The following is a 23,284-nucleotide window of genomic DNA, read 5'->3' as shown; positions in this document are numbered from 1 at the left end:
GGGGAACCTTAGGCCCGTGGGCTATATAAGGCCCACAAAGCCACTTGATCCGGCCCTCCTAGGCTCACCTAACCAAGGGAGATGCCGGGTGCCCACTGAGATTTTGTTACTAGCGGGCGCCCGGCTTCTTCCCCTCAGCAGCAGCTGGAGGCATGAGCTCACTCCTGAGCTCCGGCTTCCGGCTCTGGCAGTGTGCGTGTGTGCCTGTGCGATGCTATGGGAGAGATGTCATGACGTCTCTCCCATAATTCTGAGGAGCGGGCAGCCAGAGGGCAAGGGTCCGAAAGCAGGAGCGTAGCTGGTGAGTATTGTGCTTTTTCTTTCTTTTAATGTGCGTGTGTGTAAGCGGCACTACTAGGGGTCATATCTAATGGGGCATATCTACTGGGGGCAGGCTAATTATTAAGTTGATAATTTTTGTATGGCCCCCGAAGGATTTTATAAATGTCCAAATGGCCCTTGGTAGAAAAAAGGTTCCCCACCCCTGGATTAAAGCGTCACAAAGTTTGAAATTAAATGGTAACGGGAAGAAAAATAAAATAAATGTAAATAAAATATAATTGACAGGAGGTAATGTTACTTAATAGGAACGCAGCTGCACCTGCGGCCGCATCTAGCGAACTGCGCATTGGCCGTAGCACATATACACCTGTGCCTGTCTCTGTGTGATTCTAAGTCGGACAGGTCTCTGCCGTTTCTCTTTGTCCGTGAAATGGGCATTTCTGGGTGGTAACTGTATTGCAACCAATGAAACACATGCAAGAGAACCGCACTGTGGGAGGGTCATAGGAGTGCAGTGGGCATGTAGCCAGATGTGCGTCCTGCTCCAAGTTGTGAATATACTGGGGGGCAGATCTCCTGCACCCAGTATGGAGTAGGTGTTAGTGACGGCGACTGCGGACGATATATACACATGAAGGACGATATATACACATGAAGACAACCGGCAATTGTGTACCAGCATGCGACATAGAATCAGGACCAATGTATTTAATCTAATCACACACATAAGTCTTTAGGGGGGGGAAAGAGTGACACACACTGGCTGTTATTAGGTACTGCACTACAGCGTTGCCACCATTTTTTAAGTTGGTATGTTTGTTTTCCCAAAATATCCCTCAACAATGGCACTGACATCATTACTATAATAATTAGTATAATTGTCTTTTTTTATGTGTGACATGATTTATAGATGTGTAAAGTATAGTTCTGTGACATACTGTACGTGGAGAATTTGTTAAAGCGTTTCACCCAATACGTTATATTAGGCCAGAGGTTCTCAAGGCACCGCAACAGTCCAGGATTTAGGTATATCCATGGCTCAGCATAGATGGCTAAATCAAATTGACAGGTGCTAATTAAGTCGCCTGTGGACAAGCATGGATACATGTAAAACCTGGACTATTGGGGGGCCTTGAGGACGGCGTTTAGAAACCTCTGCATTAGGCTTCAGTTGCTCATCGGAAAGAGAACAGTTTGCTGCAGTTTGGCGGATCGCGGCCACAAGCAGCGTGCTTGGTAATTACGCTCTTCTATCCCTAGTGCACTTTATGTTTGGAACACTGGCTGGCAAACCCTAGCATACAGAGGAGCCATAGTGCTACAGCCCTGTGACATACTAGGGTATTCAATTATCCGCAAATTCGAGGCAAATTTTCGGCGAAAATTGCCGCGAAAATGCTCCGTTTTTTTACCTATTTAATTCCAAACGGGTTTCACGTGAAAATTCTTGCAGTGAAAAGTGCAGGTGAAAATGGGGAAATCAGCCTGTACCCCAAAAAATGCTAAACTAACATAGGAAAACAGAAGAGAAGTGTATTAGAGATCACATTAGAGAGTTTTTGGGGACTTAAATTGTGTGAAATGGTTGTTATATGCATTTTTTTTTTAAATGCAAAAAAATGATAGAAAGCAAGTTTTTTTGAGCAAAATAAATGCAAAATAAATGCTCTCATTAAATTTGGGGTACATGAAAATGGGTATAAGTATATATTTGGGTCATTTTAGGGTACTTTAAAAAAAAAAGTGGAAACAGACCGATTACTCCCATCTGCAAGCCTAAAAACACCTGTCCCACTCATAAAGCACCCCAATATACCTGTCCCATACCTTGAACCCCAATTTCCATCACTTTGTACTTTTTCACCCCAAAAATGACATGTCATTATTGGCCAATTAAAAATAATTAAAAACCTTAACGTGCCTAATTAGTCATTAAGGGGGGTGTCCCAGGAGTTCTGTACCATATCCAAACATTTTTACCTTAAAATAGTGACTTTTCCCAACTTTTCACCTGCTTCAGTGTAGGTGAAGTGAAATTAGTGAAAAAATTATCACCGATAAATTTTCCAGGAAAATTTAATAGGCTGTAATTGCGTTTTGCGGGAAAAGTCCGGTTTTTCGCGCGAAAACCGGACTTTTCACGCGAAAAGTCCGTTATCGCTGCTAATTGAATATACTCCATAGTGTGACCGCTGCGCCCGGTGTATAACGCACAGTCTCTGTATGGTGTGATTGCGTCGTGCACCTGATACCTGGCGTGTCAGTCGCAGCACATTGCACTTTGCTGGGTCCAATCTTAGGTCAGAAAATAAATCTGCTGTACCTGTATACTGTGCTGTATTACATTCTCATGAAGGTTCTGGAAATTCATTTCACTTCTTCAATATAGATGGCCTTCATTACCAAATGGTATTTTATAATATGCTGGACAATGGTGACCGTCTTCTTTGCTGGTCATTTGCATAGCATGCACAGCAAGAATGAACGTGGCTAGGGAACTCACCGGCAGATGACCCTCTGCGTGCAGAGTAAATGGAAGAGACACCAGAGGTTGGAGGGATTATTTCTGGTGTATGAGTACAGTCTGTGTATTATGTGTGCTATGCAGATGTGTCCTCATTCATCCTGCCTTAGTACGCCACGCAGCGGAGATGCCTGGCTTGAGCCGACAGGTCCTGTGCAACGCAGTTAGCGTCGGGCGTCTTTGTTGCCAAACTATGTGCGTCTTATTTGCCACTATGTGAATAAGACGCAAAAGCAGACTCTGCCGATTAAAATGATATGCAGCATGTGTTTTCTAGGAAAACACTGTAACGTTGCTTTTTAGTATGCAAATTTCATACAAGAATTATAAAACCTTTTGGTGTTACAGGGCCTTCCAAACAGCAGTGGAAATTTAAAACTAATTGTAATACCAAAAGCTAAATTATATACATGTATTATTTTTCCCCTGTGGGGGACAATTTGTTTTATTATTTTCTGTGGTGGCCAATGTGTGTGTTTTTCCTGTGGTGGCCAATGTGTGTGTTTCTTCCCGTGGAGGCCAATGTATTTTCTTTTTTTTTGCAATGTTTTTCATCTGCTTGCATCTGAGTTGCAGCGTGCATGCATGCACCGCGATGGTGTTCGTACAGAGTTGCAGAACAGTCAGACGCATGCACCAAGAAGTGTATTAGAGATGTGTTGGACATTCCTGTGGGATTACATGGGGTGGGCTAATCAGACGCAGCTATAATGTAGTGTGGGTGTGTTGCTGATAGTGGTTACGTATAGAGACAATGAATTGCTCACATTGGAGGCCATAATCAGACGGATGATCTTCACCTAGCATAGGACTGGTGAAAGTTACAATGGTGCGACCGATTGCAGCATCTGTAGACACTGACAGTGGGCATCTCTGTGCTTGCATATTTCGATGCAGAGAAGGGCACTGTAGCGTCATTAGCATAAAGTGACAGATGCAACTGCAGCAAAACACCCCCTCATCCCCCCCCCCATACTCCAACCTGTACTACTCACACTGGTACACCCTCACATCTCCCCTACTCCCACCTGTACCACTCACACTGGTACACCCTCACACCTACCCTACTCCAACCTGTACTACTCACACTGGTACACCCTCACATCTCCCCTACTCCCACTTGTACCACTCACACTGGTACACCCTCACACCTACCCCTACTCCAACCTGTACTACTCACACTGGTACACCCTCACACCTACCCTACTCCAACCTGTACTACTCACACTGGTACACCCTCACACCTCCCCTACTCCAACCTGTACTACTCACACTGGTACACCCTCACACCTACCCTACTCCAACCTGTACTACTCACACTGGTACACCCTCACACCTCCCCTACTCCAACCTGTACTACTCACACTGGTACACCCTCACACCTACCCTACTCCAACCTGTACTACTCACACTGGTACACCCTCACACCTACCCTACTCCAACCTGTACTACTCACACTGGTACACCCTCACACCTCCCCTACTCCAACCTGTACTACTCACACTGGTACACCCTCACAACTCCCCTACTCCAACCTGTACTACTCACACTGGTACACCCTCACACCTCCCCTACTCCAACCTGTACTACTCACACTGGTACACCCTCACATCTCCCCTACTCCCACCTGTACCACTCACACTGGTACACCCTCACACCTCCCCTACTCCAACCTGTACTACTCACACTGGTACACCCTCACACCTACCCTACTCCAACCTGTACTTCTCACACTGGTACACCCTCACACCTCCCCTACTCCAACCTGTACTACTCACACTGGTACACCCTCACAACTCCCCTACTCCAACCTGTACTACTCACACTGGTACACCCTCACACCTACCCCTACTCCAACCTGTACTACTCACACTGGTACACCCTCACATCTCCCCTACTCCCACCTGTACCACTCACACTGGTACACCCTCACACCTCCCCTACTCCAACCTGTACTACTCACACTGGTACACCCTCACACCTACCCTACTCCAACCTGTACTACTCACACTGGTACACCCTCACACCTCCCCTACTCCAACCTGTACTACTCACACTGGTACACCCTCACACCTACCCCTACTCCCACCTGTACTGCTCAGACTGGTACACCCTCACACCTCCCCTACTCCCACCTGTACTGCTCACCCTTGTACACCCTCACACCTACCCCTACTCACACTAATGTCCCCTCACATCTCCCCTACTCCCACCTGTACTGCTCACACTGGTACACCCTCACACCTCCCCTACTCCCACCTATACTACTCCCATTGGTGCACCCTCACACCTACCCCTACTCCCACCTATACTACTCACACTGGTACACCCTCACACCTACCCTACTCCCACCTATACTACTCACATTGGTGCACCCTCACACCTCCCCTACTCCCACCTGTACTACTCACACTGGTACACACTCACACCTACCCCTACTCCCACCTGTACTACTCACCCTGGTACACCCTCACAGCTCCCCTACTCCCACCTGTACTACTCACACTGGTACACCCTCACACCTCCCCTACTCCCACTTGTACTACTCACACTGGTACACCCTCACACCTCCCTTACTCCCACCTGTACTACTCACACTGGTACACCCTCACACCTCCCCTACTCCCACCTGTACTACTAACACTGGTACAGCCTCACACCTCCTCTACTCCCACCTGTACTACTCACACTGGTACACCCTCACACCTATACTACTCCAACCTGTACTACTCACACTGGTACACCCTCACACCTCCCCTACTCTAACCTGTACTACTCACACTGGTACACCCTCACACCTCCCCTACTCCAACCTGTACCGCTCACACTGGTACACCCTCACACCTCCCCTACTCCCACCTGTTCTGCTCACCCTTGTACACCCTCACACCTCCCCTACTCCAACCTGTACCACTCACACTGGTACACCCTCACACCTCCCCTACTCCAACCTGTACTACTCACTCTGGTACACCCTCACACCTCCCCTACTCCAACCTGTACCACTCACACTGGTACACCCTCACACCTCCCCTACTCCAACCTGTACCACTCACACTGGTACATACTCACACCTCCCCTACTCCAACCTGTACCACTCACACTGGTACACCCTCACACCTCCCATCTGTACTACTCACACTGGTACACCCTCACACCTCCCCTACTCCTACCTGTACTACTCACACTGGTACACCCTCACACCTACCCTACTCCCAGCTATACTACTCACACTGGTACACCCTCACACCTCCCCTACTTTCACCTGTACCACTCACACTGGTACACCCTCACACCTCCCCTACTCCCACCTTTACCACTCACACTGGTACACCCTCACACCTCCCCTACTCCCACCTGTACCACTCACACTGGTACACCCTCACACCTCCCCTACTCCCACCTGTACTACTCACACTGGTACACCCTCACACCTACACCCCCCCCCCCCTACTCCCACCTGTGCTGCTCACACTGGTACACCCTCACCCCCCCCTACTCCCACCTGTACTACTCACACTTGTACACCCTCACACCTCCCCTACTCCAACCTGTACTACTCACACTGGTACACCCTCACACCTCCCCTACTCCCACCTGTACTACTCACACTGGTACACCCTCACACCTCCCCTACTCCCACCTGTACTACTCACACTGGTACACCCTCACACCTCCCCTACTCCAACCTGTACTACTCACACTGGTACACCCTCACACCTCCCCTACTCCCACCTGTACTACTCACACTGGTACACCATCATACCTCCCCTACTCCCACCTGTACTACTCACACTTGTACACCCTCACACCTCCCCTACTCCAACCTGTACTACTCACACTGGTACACCCTCACACCTCCCTTACTCCCACCTGTACTACTCACACTTGTACACCCTCACACCTCCCCTACTCCAACCTGTACTACTCACACTGGTACACCCTCACACCTCCCCTACTCCCACCTGTACTACTCACACTGGTACACCCTCACACCTCCCCTACTCCCACCTGTACTACTCACTCTGGTACACCCTCACACCTCCCCTACTCCAACCTGTACTGCTCACACTGGTACACCCTCACACCTACCCCTACTCCCACCTGTACTGCTCACACTGGTACCCCCTCACACCTACCCCTACTCCCACCTGTACTACTCACACTGGTACACCCTCACACCTCCTCTACTCCCACCTGTACTACTCACACTGGTACACCCTCACACCTATACTACTCCAACCTGTACTACTCACACTGGTACACCCTCACACCTCCCCTACTCCCACCTGTACTACTCACACTGGTACCCCCTCACACCTCCCCTACTCCAACCTGTACCACTGACACTGGTACACCCTCACACATCCCCTACTCCCACCTGTACTACTCACACTGGTACACCCTCACACCTACCCCCCCCCTACTCCCACCTGTACTACTCACACTGGTACACCCTCACCCCCTACTCCCACCTGTACTACTCACCCTGGTACACCCTCACACCTCCCCTACTCCCACCTGTACTGCTCACACTGGTACACCCTCACACCTCTCCTACTCCCACCTGTACTACTCACACTGGTATACCCTCACACCTCCCCTACTCCCACCTGTACTACTCACACTGGTACACCCTCACACCTACCCTACTCCCACCTGTACTACTCACACTGGTACATCCTCACACCTCCCCTACTCCCACCTGTACTACTCACACTGGTACACCCTCACACCTCCCCTACTCCAACCTGTACTACTCACACTGGTACCCCCTCACACCTCCCCTACTCCCACCTGTACTACTCACACTGGTACATCCTCACACCTCCCCTACTCCCACCTGTACTACTCACACTGGTACACCCTCACACCTCCCCTACTCCAACCTGTACTACTCACACTGGTACACCCTCACACACACACACCCCTACTGCCACCTGTACTACTCACCGTGGTACACCCTCACACCTCCCCTACTCCCACCTGTACTACTCACACTGGTACACCCTCACACTTCTCCTACTCCCACCTGCACTACCCACACTGGTACACCCTCACACACACACACCCCTACTCCCACCTGTACTGCTCACACTGGTACACCCTCACACACACACACCCCTACTCCCACCTGTACTACTCACACTGGTACACCCTCACACCTACCCTACTCCCACCTGTACTACTCACACTGGTACACCCTCACACCTCCCCTACTCCCACCTTTACTACTCACACTGGTACACCCTCACACCTACCCCTACCTGTACTACTCACCCTGGTACACCCTCACACTTACCCTACTCCCACCTATACTACTCACATTGGTGCACCCTCACACCTCCCCTACTCCCACCTGTACTACTCACACTGGTACATCCTCACACCTCCCCTACTCCCACCTGTACTACTCACACTGGTACACCCTCACACCTCCCCTACTCCAACCTGTACTACTCACACTGGTACACCCTCACACACACACACCCCTACTGCCACCTGTACTACTCACCGTGGTACACCCTCACACCTCCCCTACTCCCACCTGTACTACTCACACTGGTACACCCTCACACTTCTCCTACTCCCACCTGCACTACCCACACTGGTACACCCTCACACACACACACCCCTACTCCCACCTGTACTGCTCACACTGGTACACCCTCACACACACACACCCCTACTCCCACCTGTACTCCTCACACTGGTACACCCTCACACCTACCCTACTCCCACCTGTACTACTCACACTGGTACACCCTCACACCTCCCCTACTCCCACCTGTACTACTCACACTTGTACACCCTCACACTTCTCCTACTCCCACCTGTACTACTCACACTGGTACACCCTCACACACACACACCCCTACTCCCACCTGTACTACTCACACTGGTACACCCTCACACCTCCCCTACTCCCACCTGTACTACTCACACTGGTACACCCTCACACCTCTGCTACTCCCACCTGTACTACTCACACTGGTACACCCTCACACCTCCCCTACTCCCACCTGTACTACTCACACTGGTACACCCTCACACCTCCCCTACTCCCACCTGTACTACTCACACTTGTACACCCTCACACTTCTCCTACTCCCACCTGTACTACTCACACTGGTACACCCTCACACACACACACACACACCCCTACTCCCACCAGTATTGCTCACACTGGTACACCCTCACACCTATACTACTCACACTAATGTCCCCACGCAACTACCCTACTCACATTAATACCCCCACACACCAGCCCTACTCCCTCCTATACTACTCACACTAATGCCCCCACACAGCTGTCCCAATCTCCACTCTTATCCACACTCACTCCTCTGGTTTCAGCTGTGTCCTCTTCCAGTTGGAGTGTTAGCTCTCCTCCCAGCCAAGGCTTTACTAAAGCCAGATGAACATCTCCTAAGAGAAATTAATGCATTTCTTGTTTTGTAGCTGGAAATTCAGCTTGCGTCCTGGGCCGCGCCTTATCCCATGTCAGTGTGCCTCCTGCGCTATTTGTAAACACCAGTTATCATTTTCCAGCCTAATGTGACTTTCAGTCATTGGCCTGTAAATAGCAGCACATGTTATCAGTCACTCGGTACTCAGTAATGGTATCCTTATCTCTAGCCGCAGAGCCCCAGATACTCCTGACAGCTCGTGGGTACAGTGTATACGTTCTATCTGACTGGCGCTGGAGCTATGTATGTGACTGACGTACTTACAGGGCAGCGCTGTAACTGGTAGAACAAGGCACTTATGCACTCCTGCATTACAGGCCTATTAATACGCTCGGTAAACAGTTCTGCTTCTGTTTCCAGTGACCCTGCAGCGATAACCTTCTTTATTTTTAGTATTATTCACTCCAGAATTGCACATTAATGGCTTACTTCTGTGTTTTATTTAGTCCTGGACACAAAAGGACTTTCTAAGCGTCAGCTCAGTGACCTAAGTGAGTCTAATGGTTTATTAAGAGTGCAGCAGAATTTACCGGCATTTTACATCCCTTTAATTTGGTACCTAATATTACTCAATGGCCGGTGTCCCGATGTCAACATATCTGCAGTGACCAATGCTCCATTCGTGTGCCGGGGGCCCTTGTAAGGTGATTCAGGATACTACACGTGGATAAAATGCACACCGTCTGTACATTATAAAGTGCTCTGCTAGAAATAAAGGGAATATTCTGAACGGAATAAATAAATAATTTTACAGAAGATTCTGGCCAATACTGAACCAACTTCTGATTGTAATATTAAACGTAGGGCATAGGGGCTGTAAGCTAGGAGATCGGAGTTGTAATTGTACCTCCTGTAGGTGCTCAACTTGTGTCCTGTGTAATAAAGCCTGGAGTCTGGTGACCAACTCTTGGCAAATACCCTATAGGATGACTACAGAGCGTGCATTACCTAATTACCAAACTGCATAACCTGTTTCCAATGTGATAGGCAAACTGTCTGGTAAATGACCGTTCATACAAGCTAAGAGTGGTCAATGGCCAAGCGATGTGATTGGATGATTTAATTCTAAACCAAGGATTAATAAAAAATAAAAATAAAAAGTCTGCAGTTGTGTAACATGATGTATTGTGTCTTCCTGTAAACTGACCTCTATGGCAGAGTCTGATATTGGGAAGTACCTAACTCTTGGTACTTCCAGTTTCATTAATGTATTTATCCAGTAGCCTTGTACAAACAGGGAATACATTATATATTCCTTACCGTGGACTCTGTGCTGGGTTGTGTGCGGAGGACAATGAGTCCTCTGTCAGCATAGGAGGAGGATGTGTTTGACGTTACAAGTGTAACATGTTATTAGTGCTGGGGACTATCGCGGGGCAGCCAGTGAGGTCGGCAGGAAGGACAGGCAGACCCTGATAAGGCCAGTGATGTCCCCCTTACTCCTATTTATTTGTTTTAAAGGAAAACATAAAACCAGTAGCTACTGACATCATGGAAACGGGATCAGTACGAAATCCCGCTGGACGGGACATGCCGATTGGACGAAACAATTACATTCCTTTTCTATTTGATATGTGTGATGATTTATTATCAATCATTAGTTTCTCCCCACCTTGTAAGGCAGCTGCTGCGGTGGGTGCGTTTCGTCATTAGGCTCTGCCACCCTCGCAGTGCTAATGCTGGGAAATCATGGATCTATGAAGGGAATATGTACTAAGCCTTGAAGAGAGATAAAGTACCAACCAGTCCGCTCCTAACTGCCATGTTACAGGATGTGTTTGAAAAATGACAGGAGCTGATTGGTTGGTAGTTTATCTCTCTCCACTTTATCTCTCCAATGCTAAGTATATCTGTCCCTAAGAATCACATCATAATGTCCCCGCCCCCTCCTCATAGACCTGTGATTCCCAGCATTGCGGCGGAAGGGGCAGGGCCTATGACAAGAAGCCCACGGCCACACCTCCATCCCCAAGCACTCCCGTTATTCCACGTGGCATTATTTGCTCTTTAACATGGAACCGCTCTCTCTGTTAATATTAATTGCTGAACGTTTTTAGTTCATTTATCACAAGTAATTTCCTTTCACACACAGGGATAAGCTAAGGTTGATAAATTAATTATACACAGTGTCTATGGAGCTGAAGAACTATTTGTGTTATTCCTGTGCTGCAAGGACCACTAGCGGGGTCCAGGGTGCATAAGACGAGCCCCCTCCAACCTGCATCCGTACCCCAAAACATCAGCAGGATTTGTTTTTAATAACGTAGCATCGGTATTGCACAAAAAATGTATGTTTCTCTGACGTCCTAGTGGATGCTGGGACTCCGTAAGGACCATGGGGATATAGCGGCTCCGCAGGAGACAGGGCACAAAATAAAAGCTTAAGGATCAGGTGGTGTGCACTGGCTCCTCCCCCTATGACCCTCCTCCAAGCCTCAGTTAGATTTTTGTGCCCGGCCGAGAAGGGTGCAATCTAGGTGGCTCTCCTGAGCTGCTTAGAATAAAAGTTTAGTTAGGTTTTTTTATTTTCAGTGAGTCCTGCTGGCAACAGGCTCACTGCATCGTGGGACTAAGGGGAGAAGAAACGGACTCACCTGAGTGCAGAGTGGATCGGGTTTCTTAGGCTACTGGACACTAGCTCCAGAGGGACGATCACAGGTTCAGCCTGGATGGGTCACCGGAGCCGCGCCGCCGTTCCCCTTACAGAGCCAGAAGAGACGAAGAGGTCCGGTGAAATTGGCGGCAGAAGACATCCTGTCTTCAGACTAAGGTAGCGCACAGCACCGCAGCTGTGCGCCATTGCTCTCAGCACACTTCACACTCCGGTCACTGAGGGTGCAGGGCGCTGGGGGGGGAGCGCCCTGAGACGCAATATAACAGAATACCTTAGGTGGCAAAACAGAATACATCACATATAGCTCCTGGGCTATATGGATGTATTTTAATCCCCTGCCATTTTACACAAAAAAGCGGGAGATAAGGACGTCGTGAAGGGGCGGAGCCTATCTCCTCAGCACACAAGCGCCATTTTCCCTCACAGCTCCGCTGGAAGGACGGCTCCCTGACTCTCCCCTGCAGTCCTGCTTCAGAATCAGGGTAAAAAAGAGAAGGGGGGGCATTGTTGGCAGCAAATAACAATAATTAACAGCAGCTATAAGGGAATAACACTTATATAAGGTTATCCCTGTATATATATATAGCGCTGGGTGTGTGCTGGCAGACTCTCCCTCTGTCTCTCCAAAGGGCTAAGTGGGGTCCTGTCCTCTATCAGAGCATTCCCGGTGTGTGTGTGCTGTGTGTCGGTACGCGTGTGTCGACATGTATGAGGAGGAAAATTATGTGGAGGCGGAGCAGTTGCCTGCGTTGGTGATGTCACCCCCTAGGGAGTCGACACCTGACTGGATGATTGTATTTAAACAATTAAGAGAAATGTCAGCAATTTGCAAAAAACTGTTGACGACATGAGACAGCCGGCAAATCAGTTAGTGCCTGTCCAGGCGTCTCAGACACCGTCAGGGGCGCTAAAACGCCCGTTACCTCAGTGGGTCGACACAGACCCTGACACAGATACTGAGTCTAGTGTCGACGGTGACGAGACAAACGTAATGTCCAGTAGGGCCACACGTTACATGATCACGGCAATGAAAGAGGCATTGAACCTTTCTGACACTACAAGTACCACAAAGAAGGGTATTATGTGGGGTGAGAAAAAACTACCAATATTTTTTCCTGAGTCAGAGGAAATAAATGAGGTGTGTGAAAAAGCGTGGGTTTCTCCCGATAAAAAACAGCTAATTTCTAAAAAATTATTAGCATTATATCCTTTCCCGCCAGAGGTTAGGGCGCGTTGGGAAACACCCCCTAGGGTAGATAAGGCGCTCACACGTTTATCTAAACAAGTAGCGTTACCGTCTCCTGATACGGCTACCCTCAAAGAACCAGCTGATAGAAGGCTGGAAAATATCCTAAAAAGTATATACACACATACTGGTGTTATACTGCGACCAGCAATCGCCTCAGCCTGGATGTGCAGTGCTGGAGTCGCATGGTCGGATTCCCTGACTGAGAATATTGATACCCTGGATAGGGACAATATTTTGTTAACTATGGAACATTTAAAGGATGCATTATTATATATGCGTGATGCACAGAGGGATATTTGCACCCTGGCATCAAGAGTAAGTGCTATGTCCATCTCTGCCAGAAGAGCGTTGTGGACGCGACAGTGGTCAGGGGATGCGGATTCCAAACGGCACATGGAAGTATTGCCGTATAAAGGGGAGGAGTTATTTGGGGCTGGTCTATCGGACCTGGTGGCCACGGCAACGGCTGGAAAATCCACCTTTTTACCCCAGGTCACTCCACATCAGCAGAAAAAGACACCGTCTTTTCAATCTCAGTCCTTTCGTTCCCATAAGTACAAGCGAGCAAAAGGCCACTCCTTTCTGCCCCGGGGCAGAGGAAGAGGAAAAAGACTGCACCATGCAGCCGCTTCCCAAGAGCAGAAGCCCTCCCCTGCTTCTGCCAAGTCTTCAGCATGACGCTGGGGCTTTACAAGCAGACTCAGATATGGTGGGGGCCCGTCTCAAAAATTTCAACGCGCAGTGGGCTCACTCGCAAGTGGATCCCTGGATTCTACAGGTAGTATCGCAGGGGTACAAACTGGAATTCGAGGCGTTTCCCCCTCATCGTTCCCTGAAGTCTGCTTTACCAAAGTCTCCCTCCGACAGGGAGGCAGTTCTAGAAGCCATTCACAAGCTGTATTCCCAGCAGGTGATAATCAAGGTACCCCTCCTGCAACAAGGAAAGGGGTATTATTCCACGCTGTTTGTGGTACCGAAGCCGGACGGCTCGGTGAGACCAATTTTAAATCTGAAATCCTTGAACACTTGCATAAAAAGGTTCAAATTCAAGATGGAGTCACTCAGAGCAGTGATAGCGAACCTGGAAGAAGGGGACTATATGGTGTCTCTGGACATCAAAGATGCTTATCTCCACGTCCCGATATACCCTTCTCACCAAGGGTACCTCAGGTTTGTAGTACTAAACTGTCATTATCAGTTTCAGACGCTGCCGTTTGGATTGTCCACGGCACCTCGGGTCTTTACCAAGGTAATGGCCGAAATGATGATTCTTCTACGAAGAAAAGGCATTTCAATTATCCCTTACTTGGACGATCTCCTGATAAGGGCAAGATCCAGGGAACAGTTAGAAGTCGGAGTAGCACTATCTCAGGTAGTGTTACGTCAGCACGGGTGGATTCTAAATATTCCAAAATCGCAGCTGATTCCAACGACACGTCTACTGTTCCTAGGAATGATTCTGGACACAGTCCAGAAGAAGGTGTTTCTCCCGGAGGAGAAGGCCAGGGAGTTATCCGAGCTAGTCAGGAACCTCCTAAAACCAGGACAGGTCTCAGTGCATCAGTGCACGAGGGTCCTGGGGAAAATGGTGGCTTCTTACGAAGCGATTCCATTCGGAAGATTCCATGCAAGAACATTTCAGTGGGATCTACTGGACAAATGGTCCGGATCGCATCTGCAGATGCATCAGCGGATAACCCTGTCGCCAAGGACAAGGGTGTCTCTCCTGTGGTGGCTGCAGAGTGCTCATCTACTAGAGGGCCGCAGATTTGGCATTCAGGATTGGATCCTGGTAACCACGGATGCCAGCCTGAGAGGCTGGGGAGCAGTCACACAGGGAAGGAATTTCCAGGGCCTGTGGTCAAGCTTGGAAACGTCTCTTCATATAAACATTCTGGAACTAAGGGCCATTTACAATGCCCTAAGTCAAGCAAAACCTCTGCTTCAGGGTCAGGCGGTGTTGATCCAATCGGACAACATCACGTCAGTCGCCCACGTAAACAGACAGGGCGGCACGAGAAGCAGGAGGGCAATGGCAGAAGCTGCAAGGATTCTTCGCTGGGCGGAAAATCATGTGATAGCACTGTCAGCAGTATTCATTCCGGGAGTGGACAACTGGGAAGCAGACTTCCTCAGCAGACACGACCTTCACCCGGGAGAGTGGGGACTTCACCCAGAAGTCTTCCACCTGATTGTAAACCGTTGGGAAAAACCAAAGGTGGACATGATGGCGTCACGTCTAAACAAAAAACTGGACAGATATTGCGCCAGGTCAAGGGACCCTCAGGCAATAGCAGTGGACGCTCTGGTAACGCCGTGGGTGTACCAGTCAGTGTATGTGTTCCCTCCTCTGCCTCTCATACCAAAAGTACTGAGAATCATAAGAAGGAGAGGAGTAAGAACTATACTCGTGGTTCCGGATTGGCCAAGACGGACTTGGTACCCGGAACTTCAAGAGATGCTCACGGACGAACCGTGGCCTCTACCTCTAAGAAAGGACCTGCTACTGCAGGGGCCTTGTCTGTTCCAAGACTTACCGCGGCTGCGTTTGACGGCATGGCGGTTGAACGCCGGATCCTGAGGGAAAAAGGCATTCCAGAAGAAGTCATCCCTACTCTGGTCAAAGCCAGGAAGGACGTAACCGCAAAACATTATCACCGCATTTGGCGTAAATATGTTGCGTGGTGTGAGGCCAAGAAGGCCCCTACAGAGGAATTTCAACTGGGTCGTTTCCTTCATTTCCTGCAAACAGGACTGTCTATGGGCCTAAAATTAGGGTCCATTAAGGTTCAAATTTCGGCCCTGTCGATTTTCTTCCAGAAAGAACTGGCTTCAGTACCTGAAGTTCAGACATTTGTAAAAGGGGTGCTGCACATACAGCCTCCTTTTGTGCCTCCAGTGGCACCTTGGGATCTCAATGTGGTGTTGAGTTTTCTAAAGTCACATTGGTTTGAACCACTTTCCACTGTGGACTTAAAATATCTCACATGGAAGGTGTCGATGCTGTTAGCCTTAGCTTCAGCCAGGCGTGTGTCAGAATTGGCGGCTTTATCATATAAAAGCCCTTACTTGATATTTCATTCTGACAGGGCGGAATTGAGGACTCGTCCTCAATTTCTACCTAAGGTGGTTTTCTGCATTTCACATGAACCAACCTATTGTGGTACCTGCGGCTACCAGGGACTTAGAGGACTCTAAGTTGCTTGACGTTGTCAGGGCTTTGAAAATATATGTTTCCAGGACGGCTGGAGTCAGAAAATCTGACTCGCTGTTTATCCTGTATGCACCCAACAAGCTGGGTGCTCCTGCTTCTAAGCAGACGATTGCTCGTTGGATTTGTAGTACAATTCAGCTTGCACATTCTGTGGCAGGATTGCCACAGCCAAAATCAGTAAAAGCCCATTCCACAAGGAAGGTGGGCTCATCTTGGGCGGCTGCCCGAGGGGTCTCGGCTTTACAACTTTGCCGAGCAGCTACTTGGTCAGGGGCAAAACACGTTTGCTAAATTCTACAAATTTGATACCCTGGCTGAGGAGGACCTGGAGTTCTCTCATTCGGTGCTGCAGAGTCATCCGCACTCTCCCGCCCGTTTGGGAGCTTTGGTATAATCCCCATGGTCCTTACGGAGTCCCAGCATCCACTAGGACGTCAGAGAAAATAAGATTTTACTTACCGATAAATCTATTTCTCGTAGTCCGTAGTGGATGCTGGGCGCCCATCCCTAGTGCGGATTGTCTGCAATACTTGTATATAGTTATTGTTACAAAAATTTGGGTTATTATTGTTGTGAGCCATCTTTTCAGAGGCTCCTTTGCGTTTATCATACTGTTAACTGGGTTCAGATCACAAGTGTACGGTGTGATTGGTGTGGCTGGTATGAGTCTTACCCGGGATTCAATATCCTTCCTTATTATGTACGCTCGTCCGGGCACAGTATCCTAACTGAGGCTTGGAGGAGGGTCATAGGGGGAGGAGCCAGTGCACACCACCTGATCCTTAAGCTTTTATTTTGTGCCCTGTCTCCTGCGGAGCCGCTATATCCCCATGGTCCTTACGGAGTCCCAGCATCCACTACGGACTACGAGAAATAGATTTATCGGTAAGTAAAATCTTATTTTCTATAATTGCACCGGTGGTTATGAGTTTGGGTTATGCAGGGCGGGATGTACTAAAGTAAAAATGCGGTAAAACCCCCGAAAACTTAATATCTTATGTATCTTAATACATCCCGCCTGCAGTGTTAATGCTTGGGAAAAGTTTAGGCCTGAGCACCTGTCCTCCTCTTTTCCAGGGGAGTTGCACGCATTCGCTGTCCCACTTCCTGAATTTCACGTTTGCCGGATTACAAATTTGCGCCGGCATTAACCCAGAGTGTCTGATATACAGACCACTGTACAGGATGATATAAAGTATTATAAATGACCCCTTACTAAATGCTGAAGTTGAACTGAGCGCATTTGTTGAGTTTTGGTGTCTACACCGGTAGACGTGACTTAGGTATATATGGATACCTGTAGACCGCGTCATGTTTGTGTTTCTTCTCTTGCACACCTCATGTGTTGTGCTGAAATTTCTCCTAGTCGCTGTTATCTGCCCGATGTCAGGTGCCGCCCTCACTAGTGTATACACACAAACACTAACCACTTACACACTGACATCATACGCCAAAGGTGACTCTGAAAGGTTACACCACTAAGCTGCTGAAAACACACACACTTGACATTTAATGACAATTACTTCTCGGATCTTTTTTGTACTTTTAAACAACACGTTTGGGCTGGGAACTTGTATTCTGACACTTGGTTGATGTGTGTGCCGTCCTCTAATGAATCATGGTTTGTTTGTATAGATGTGAATTATTATTTGCCCTGAGACTTGGGAGTAGAAGGGAAGTGTAGTGCATTGTATTGATCTGAACTGCATGCAGCGCACATTATTTATTCAGGAGACTGATATTACAAGGAATACACCGTCCACTGCCTTTATATTAATGCGTCAGTGTGACATAGCGGTGACAAATATAGGTTTTCTTTTTTTTTAAGTATCTGCAATAGAAAGTGGTAACTATGGCGTCAGTTTATTAAACTGCAGAGATGAGGCTGATTTACTATCCCCGTGATAAATCGCTTATCGATGAAATCTACCATTCAAATCTTGCAGCTGACTCATTGTCGATACTGGCCCGGAGGTGTAAAGGTTCGCCCGGCCAGTCGGTAGGGATGTGTCGGCATGGCCTGGGACTTCAGTTACACTTAGTTTTCCTTCTGCTGTTGTCATCCCTGGTAAATTGTCTTCCCTGTAGTTTTCATAGTGCTGCCATAAGCAGTTGTGTTCCCTTGATGTACAGGGCAAAGCCCAATTCTGCGGGATATTGGGCAAATAGATAGAACCTGGGGGAAGTATGTTTTTTTTAATCTTTTTTTCTTATTTTTTAATTGCAAAGATATCTATTTGAAATTCATGCATAAATAACATTCTAACAATAACAACAATTGATTAGGAAATATGTAGGTCATTTCAATGCAGATCCCCCGCCCCCCTGAAAAAGGTAAAAAAAAAAAAAAAACTCTCTCTCTGTTCAGAATGAGGGGTATATTTATTACACAGAGATAGGGCCAATATCCAGCAACAACCGGAATTCTGAATTTGGGTGTCGCGCTATTTAACACCCGTTATCGTCTATCAAAGGATGGGGACAGTGAATGTACAGTACCACCGCAATCCTCCTGGGGCACTGCCACCACCTCAGGATGGTACTAGCAGGTGGCGGCCATCGCACAAAAGCATATACATTGAGTGACCACATTATTATGACCACTAGGCGAATTTTGGCGAGTTAGCTGTTCCGCAGGGAATGCTGATGTAGGATGTCGGCGTCTGTAGGGAGAGGTGAAGGTACGCAGAGACTAATACTGTACATCACTCATGGCATAATGGGTAAACAACGCGATCTGACGGACTTTGAACGTGGAAAGATTGTTGGTGCTAGAATGTTTCCAGGACGGCAGGATGATTCATGGGTCTTTAAAGAGGTGGCATAACCAAACATTGTGAGGGGTGGGGCTTCAATTGTGGACTGCGGCAGGTGGCACCGTTACAAAAAAAAAAAAAATTGTTCCACTAGAAGGGTTTTCTGGGTACTCAGAAACCCTCCTTACGTGTGCCACTGCATGCCTAGAAGAATTCAAGGTGACCCAATAAAAGTGGGATCATAGTAATTTGGCCAATCAGTGTATATTTAGGTGATCCTTTTTTTCTCGTTTAAAGTAAATAGTTTAATTTCTCATTTTCTATTTGTAAAACTTTTTTTTTTTTTTTTAAATTGAACAGGAATCCCATGCCAGGCTTCCCGTCCTCTGCGCAGGTGTGAGCCAGTTGGTTCATGAATGTGCATAGGGCTGTTCTTGTGCTGGCATTGCTTCTAGCTAGTGATTGTTACAACCAAAGACAGATTTTGACACGCCCGTAAGACTCACCTCTTCATAAAGGCTTATCAGCCCTCCTTCCCACGTACCCTCTGCCCAGATTCACCCATCTCAGAGTGTAATCCCTCACGGGCAGTGCCCTCTAAGCCTGGCACCATTCTATCTCAGTTACTGGTCTCCCAACCCTCTCCGGTGACTCTGAACCCGTGCGTCTGCTTACTTGTTGGGTAATCGGCCTTGTACTCAGGATGTCCTGATGCTAGATTTCTCAAAAACACTGCCTCATTTGCATGCAGTAAGGCTGAGATTTTGTGTGATGCCAGTAAATGAGCCGGAGGAAGTAGATAAGATGTTAAATAACTTGAAGTATAAGAAAAATGTTGATTCATAATGACTGTGTGATCCACACTCTCCCACTTTTCCTAGATTTCTTTCCAAAGAGATGCAATAGCAAGACAGGAAAAGTGTGTGTGTGTGTGTGTGTGTGTGTGTGTGTGTGTGTGTGTGTGTGTGTGTGTGTGTGTGTGGTGATGGGGGGGCGGGGTGGCTTCAAATGCTTGAGGTTATTACGTCACTAGACACCACCCACCTTAATAAACCTAAATCGACAATGACGCCTCTTGCCTCCTCACATTTCTGCCACTTCAGGGTCTATTGAATTGGGTGGGGTCCTCACCATCTTGGGGCAATTATGAACCCCCACTGAGAACTGCCTGCTCTCCCAGGAATCCAGGAGTTCTCCCCTTTATTCAGGGAAATCCAGAATAGTCTACGAGACTCGGCGACTGTGACTTTAACATGTGCCCATAGTCGACGCAAAATCAGCTGAACCAACATTCATTCTATTCCCAGAACCCAGTAACATCGCTGAGACAAGAGGTGGTGGGATTTATTGACCACTACACTGCAAATGTATTTATTTATTTATTTAGTAACAGTTTCTTATATAGCGCAGCATATTCCGTTGCGCTTTACAATTAGAACAACAGTAATAGAACAAAACTGGGTAAAAACAGACAGACCTAGAGGTAGGAAGGCCCTGCTCGCAAGCTTACAATCTATAGGGAAATAAAATGTGCAGTAACCGGTAGCTACCATCCAACAGCTAGCTTTCATCTAGTCGAGGGTCAGGATAATTTGGGAATTGCAAAAACTCCAGATCCGTGATGGTTTTTTCTATGCACCAACTTGTCCATCTAGGGCAATTCAAGGGGCACACACATTTTACGATTTTGGGATAGACCCCTGTAAAATCTTTCAGCATCTACAGTTTGTGCAGATTTGGCAGATTACGCTGGTGACACATGAAAGTGCAGCCTACTGCTCGTCCCCTCGTTAACCTTGCAGTTTTTTCCAAAAGTATCACTTTACTTAGATAAATCATGTGTAAGGGAACGTCGGGGCTTATTTCGTATGATTGTTGTGGTTGAAGCTTTATATTACACCGTGCACCTTAAATTATCTTTCCCACAGAAGTCCAACTGGAGTGTGCAAACTAAGCCCCATTATAAGTTCTCCTGTTGATCGAAAAGGACTTTGCGGCCTCACAACAATAGTGTAAACAATAGTTTACATCAGTAAATACAGTCATTGCATCCACTTTTTCTCAATTAAAAGAATTCGAGGGACAAACTAGGCCCGAGAATAAATAAGCGTCCTGGGTTTTTTAAAGAAGGAGCCTAGGGCAAGGAGGGAGAGAAAAGGGGAGGGGAGGGGAGGGGGGGGGGGGGGGATAGAGCAGGTAGCATAGCAGCATCCTATAGGTAAGAGGGGGAGGAGAGTTACCTGGGAGGTACAAAAGAGCAGGAGTGCCAGGCAGGCTCCCTCTTTCAGGCTGATCAAGGATACAAGAAGGCACCCACCTCACAGCTCCTGGAATCAAGGGAAAGGAATAAGTACAATTTTATTATAAGCCCCCTCTCATACACTTCAGTTATACACACACTGCAGCCCAAAATCTAGACCCCCCTCCTTACAGTTCACCACAAAATATACTCACTGCACCAAACGCAGCCCAGTCATCTAGCGCCCGCACACCAGAATGCCCAGACCCAGGAGGAATGCCCCCGCCCCCCGGCGCCTCATCCAGGCGGACCAGGCAGCGCACGGTTCACAGCACGCTGCTCACTCCCGAGGGCCCCGGACGGGATCGGCGAGACCGCCGACCGCGTCACCCCTACGCACGTGGCTGGCGCGCGGCGGCCCGGAAGCAGGCTCCGGCGAGCCAGCCCGTAGCCAGCCGCAGGCCGCACCCCCCCCCCTCCTTCCGGCGCCGAGCGATCGCGTCACGCTCGGCGCCGCCCAGCCACAGCAGCAGCTACAATCCCCGTCTACGGCGGGTCAGGTCCTAAGAAACTTAACAGGCCGCCGCCAGAGCCCGCACTCACACCCCCAGCGACGCTGCACAGTAGCGGCGCGTACCGACACACGCAGGTACGCGCCCAGCAGCGACAGCAGGCACAGATAGCGGCTCCGGCGGGACAGACACCACCGCAGGAGCCCGTGATTGCTGTGGGTGGAATACTCTACTTCTCACTAAGAAACTTAACATGCTTTCCTTTTTAAAATACTTTTATTAGTATTTTCATGTTTTTAACTAAAAATTAAAGGTAAACGGTACAGCAGAATGTGTTCTAAATCTTTAATCAAAATAAGAACAAAGTGGTAAATAAATATGATACAATAAAAATAATAAGAGCAAAGTGGTAAGTAAATATGATACAATAAAAATATAACATGAAAATATAACATTATAGGAAAGTAAGATTTCAAAAATGTAAAGATCATTTGGAGTAATCCACATTTTACAGGTCACAGTTTCTCATTCTTTATAACAGCACCATGTTAGCTTACATTTTATCTGTGTATACTCCTATGTCGGTAATTGAGTAATGTTTATATAGAAAAATAGTTGCTAAACACTCATTTTGCACAGCCAGAGCAAGTGGGATGGGGGCAGCAGCTTGCAGCGCTCCCCCCCCCCCCCCCCCCCCCCCTCGGGTGGCATGCGGGACAGCACTTCCCCACAGCCCATTATCCGCAGTGGGCAAGCTGCTGGCCCGCCGCAGCCCACTCCACCGGGTATCAGCCCCGCCATATCCGCCAGGCTGCACGGGCGCTAGCCAGTACCAATACCCATATCAATCAGCCAGCCTATTTATTAATTCAAGTTATTGGGTTGTTAGTTAATTAATTATTTCCATGAATGTTCCCTTTTCGGTCATGTTACTTTGTAATATGGTACTTTTCCCTCTCACTTACTGTACTTACTTACAGATGATCAGGCTACTCGTCTCGCTTCTCCCTACGGCTTAGCTTCAGGGGGACCCACGCGAAACTTTGCAATCTAATGATTCCTTAGGAGGCACGCAGAGGGACCACCCAGATAAGTATCATGTATTTACAGGCTAGGGGTATGGCTTCTGCGCTATGGCTTAGTGGGTTAAAGCGACTGTCTGGTAAGAAAACATAAGATAATCACTCCAGCCTTGGAGTTGGTTTTAAAAGACAAACGCATGGGACATTCAGCTGCTGCAGGGATAGCAAACACCACATCTAAGCAACCCCCCCCCCCCCCCCTTCCCCGTTGCTAAGGCTTCCCGCATAAAATCTTTGCTCTCACAGTAATACAATAGCTTCCCCCCTTCTTAATTACTGATAGCATGTCCAGCAGACGCTATCTGGCTGGGGGTTATCTTATCTCCCCTCCTCCAACAATGG

At 48.3% G+C, this 23,284-nt stretch overlaps 1 protein-coding gene and 1 long non-coding RNA gene across 6 annotated transcripts in view; one reads left to right on the top strand and one right to left on the bottom strand.

Annotated features, from left to right (window-relative positions):
* PDE4B (phosphodiesterase 4B) overlaps positions 1 to 23,284 on the top strand; it is a 726,366-nt gene that overhangs the window by 593,914 nt on the left and 109,168 nt on the right. The window lies entirely within an intron of this gene.
* The window catches only part of LOC134957341 (uncharacterized), a 392,326-nt gene continuing 389,507 nt past the window's right edge, over positions 20,466 to 23,284 (bottom strand). Inside the window, exons 4-5 of one of the 2 annotated variants that reach the window (XR_010186564.1) lie at positions 21,350 to 21,436; positions 20,470 to 20,760 (exon numbers count right to left, since the gene is read on the bottom strand). This is a non-coding gene — a long non-coding RNA (uncharacterized LOC134957341). Of the gene's footprint in view, positions 21,437 to 23,284 lie in introns of both variants that reach the window. The other variant, XR_010186563.1, reaches the window with a different exon arrangement.

The sequence above is a fragment of the Pseudophryne corroboree genome, chromosome 9 (genome assembly GCF_028390025.1).
Source record: "Pseudophryne corroboree isolate aPseCor3 chromosome 9, aPseCor3.hap2, whole genome shotgun sequence".
Taxonomy (NCBI): Eukaryota; Metazoa; Chordata; class Amphibia; order Anura; family Myobatrachidae; genus Pseudophryne; species Pseudophryne corroboree.
Note: the sequence above shows the minus strand (reverse complement) of the source record. Positions and strands in the feature narration are given on the sequence as shown.